Below are 4,148 nucleotides of genomic sequence, written 5' to 3'. Positions count from 1 at the left end.
TACACATGAGAAGTACACATGTGCGAACCACATAATATCATGCACAGTAGGCCTTTAAGTCTAATATTATACAGTCTACTGACTATTAGTCGACAAGGAAATAGGTGTTTTAAAAAAGTTGTTATACCCCCTCTATAGTATGATAAGTCAAAATACAATTTTTTTTTTATTTCTAGTCTCTAACTTCTAAAAATCAATTAAAGTTTTTTTTATGAAATTGTTCATATTGCAAAATACATATCATACGCTTGTTGTGAACGTCAGAGGAGTGTAAGGATTAACAAGAAATATTTCTTAAACAAAACGCAGCTCGAGTTTTTGCATAACAGTTTTAATTATTGTTCTTTCGTATTTTAAATGATTTTTTTTAAATTGATATTCTATTTATTAATTTAAGAAATAATGATTTATTATCAATTTTGTTTGTTTAAGAATCAGTAGGCTTAGTACACATTTAGTGTAAGATATAGTATGAATTATATATATTATTGATGTATTTTTAATGTTATTTATTGAGATGCCAAATAAATGAAAGAAAAAGAAAAAAGAAAATTCTCTATTTAATATACTGTACGTAGGGGCTATCGGGTATTTAAATAAATTGTTTCGAGGATGGGGATTTGGATTCAGTTTTCCTTCTATAGTTAGCTTATTAATCAATTACATCAATTGTTCACTGATTTGTTATTGAAAAAAACTATCAAGTTCAACTTCAACGTAAACATTTATTTTCTTTCTTGTATAAACAATTACAATAATATAAATTAATAAGGTACTTATATAAGGTAGGTAGTATTAAATTTCAAATATATATTTGAACAACAACAAAAAAACAAATCATTTACTCTTATATTTTATATTTCATAAAATTATTACACTTTTTTCTTCTTTTTTTTTTCTTATTTATTAACAACAAATAAACCTTATAATAATACAACAAAATATAAAAAGAAAGATGGCACTCCACGAAAGGCAAGCCTGTGATGTGGAAGAGTAATACGTACAGGGGAAAAATATAATATGACAATAAATGAAGACAGAACACAAACACAAAGGTACAAAACAAGCACGAGTACAACAAGACATCCATATACAGTACACACACACACCACCAGGGGGGAAACATTAATATTTAGAGACAAGGAGAGAAAGTTTTTTATTAAATAAAAAATTTGGGCCAAATGTTTGATTTGTAAAGGGGTTTTATTTCAATTCATGGGACCAGTATATCTGATTGAATTTTTGAAGGCAGTAAGTCTTGGTTTGGGTGAATTAAGTTCTTGGGCAATACGAGTATTATAATTATGTACTCGTGATTAAATTTAAAAAGATGAGATAAGGGAGAAACAGCTATTAAAGAGTCATAAATAAAAGACATTCGTTGAAATAGATTGATATCAACTAATTTTAGAAACTGGTGTTCGGAAAAAACAGGGAAGTATGAGAAAGACGATGTGAACAAAGCCCGTATATAATGGCCTTTTTTTGTAAAATAATAAGTATTTCTATAGATGCCTTGTAATTATTAGTCCAAACAATATTACAATAGTATAAGTAGAGCAATATTATAATAAACGCAAAATTGTTAAAGGTATACGTGAGAGAGCCTATAGATAATTCCGATATTGTTTTAGACCTTCAAAGCAACCGAGTCAATGACATTTCCATGTTTAGTTTAGTTTTGAGTCGAGATGAACTCAAGACTAAACTGGATATTATCAACGAGAGGAATTATAGGCCTAATCATTGTTATAACCTTCAAAATGTTTCGTTCATTCACCATTAATGAAATAATAGAGGCTTTTAGGCCATACTTATGTAATGTTATGATAATATTAATTAATATTAATTATAAGCCTGTGAGTTAATTATTGCTAAGGTATATCAAAGAAAAATATCCATGGGGCCCTTACGGTACGTTACCCCATATACTATCAATGTTATTTACACACGGTCGATGTCACGCCAAAAATAAATGTGTTGACAATTAAAAAGATCCAACAACAGTATGAAAACATCACATTAATTTTGATCTTTGTATAATAAAAATAAACAATTAGAAGTTTGATGTTGTTTGTGGGTTAAGCAAAGAAAACACCATTTTCGTTTGTGCTATCCTATTATCTGAGCTATATTATCTATACCATTCTGGCTGGTTGAGAATTCTCAAAGGTTTTATGTTTTTTCTACCTTTCTGGTAAAAATGTTCTAATCCAAAATGTATTAATACTAAACAGTAGTGACATTTATTATGGAAAGCCAAACCCACCAAAAATACATAATACATACCATCCACCAATAATTAATTCGTACAAAATTCAAACCATCCAATATTATCTCATGCAGTTCAATGAAAACTTAAACCATTCACCTAGTATCTACACCATCCAATACAATGTGTGACCATCTACCACTAGCCCAAACGACAGTACGCCGAACAAACTACCCATAACACAAACCATCTAAAGAATGTTGAGCCCAGGCAGCAATAATTGAATTAATCTAACGTTAATACAAGTATATATTAGCCAACTCATTTATCAACATTTCATGTTGTTCATGAACATTTCAAACAAAGCATCTTAATTATAGTTCATCGAATTCTAATTCTAATACATTGCCTGTTTTATACACCGTTCGTCTGTCTGTTCAACAGTTTAAACAACTGTTTTGCACACGATACGCCCGTTCGCCGTGAGTTCAAACCATGATATTTGAAGCATCGACTTTCCAAACAGCGATTTTTCGCACCGAACGTATTTTCTTGAGTTATAGTAGAGCAGTTAACGCCATAAAAATAGCCAAGTTGTGCACTTTATTACCAAAACATGAAACTTTCCACAGAGTTTCTTTGATGTATATAGATTCAAAATATCGGGGGGTGCCAAGTGTCCAACGTCCGGTATGGCGGCCATCTTGATTTCAAAATGGCCACCATAAAAACAAAAAGTGTTCATATCTTGGCAACTATAAACAGTAGAGACTTGATTCTGGTGTTAAATTGTTCACAAACCACATATTTCTATTTGCTCTAATGAAAAGTTTCGTCCAAAAATGACCGGAAATGACGTTTCTTCCAGTTTGACCTTTGACCTCTTATCTGTATATCTCAGTAACTACTGATCATTTTCAATCGATTTTGGTGTCATTTTGTTCAAAATAAAGACATTTATATTTATAGTAATGAAACATTTTCACATAAAATGACTGGAAATACAATTTATAACCTTTGACAATACATATATAATTATGTGAACATACTGTATGTGGTTAAATTGGTATAAATGCACCTAATTTTTTTACCGAAATAAATGACACGGAATTATTATTCTGAATTTTTAACTTTTGATGTGATAGGATAGGCATAAAGTATGACAGATCACTGAGCTCATCTATGCCGACATGTTTGCTAAACTGTGATGTGTCAATCGTTTTTTCGTTGCATCTAAAAAATGTACTCCGTTTTTATGGTAATGGGCCTTTGCTGTAAACCTTTCATCTGAATCCTTTTCCTCGATTTTCTCTAGTCATTGATTTTTTAGCAAAATCCGAACTAAATCAATTCGTAAAAGACATCTCAATATAATTATTCAAGTAATCCTCAAATTAGTGACATGGACCTACAATATACTGTTCTGTACAAGACCTGTTTAGGCATCCACCTGTGGACTTTCACTTTAAAGGTCTTGGTTTCCTAATCATACAAGAAACAATGTCTAATTTAATCAATCAAAGTAGTGGGTCCAGACAAAGAAGGGGGTGTAAGACCATCCACAGACAAAGAAACATACAAAGAAGAGGGTATAAAACCATCCACAGACAAAAAAGGGGGTGTAAGACCATCCACAGACAAAGAAGGGGGTGTAAGACCATCCACACACAAAGAAGGAGATATAAGACCATCCACAGACAAAGAAAGGGGTGTAAGGCCATCTAAAGACAAAGAAGGGGATGTAGGACCGTCCACAGACAAAGAAGGGGGTATAAGACCATCCACTGACAAAAAAGGGGTATAGGACCATCCATAGACAAAGAAGGGGGCGTAGGACCGTCCACAGACAAAGAAGGGGGTGCAAGACCATCCACTGACAAAGAAAGGGGTATAGGACCACTTACAGACAAAGAAGAGGGTATAAGACCATCCCCAG

Source organism: Antedon mediterranea, chromosome 8 (assembly GCF_964355755.1).
Source record: "Antedon mediterranea chromosome 8, ecAntMedi1.1, whole genome shotgun sequence".
NCBI classification, from domain to species: domain Eukaryota; kingdom Metazoa; phylum Echinodermata; class Crinoidea; order Comatulida; family Antedonidae; genus Antedon; species Antedon mediterranea.
This window is presented reverse-complemented; position numbering follows the sequence as displayed.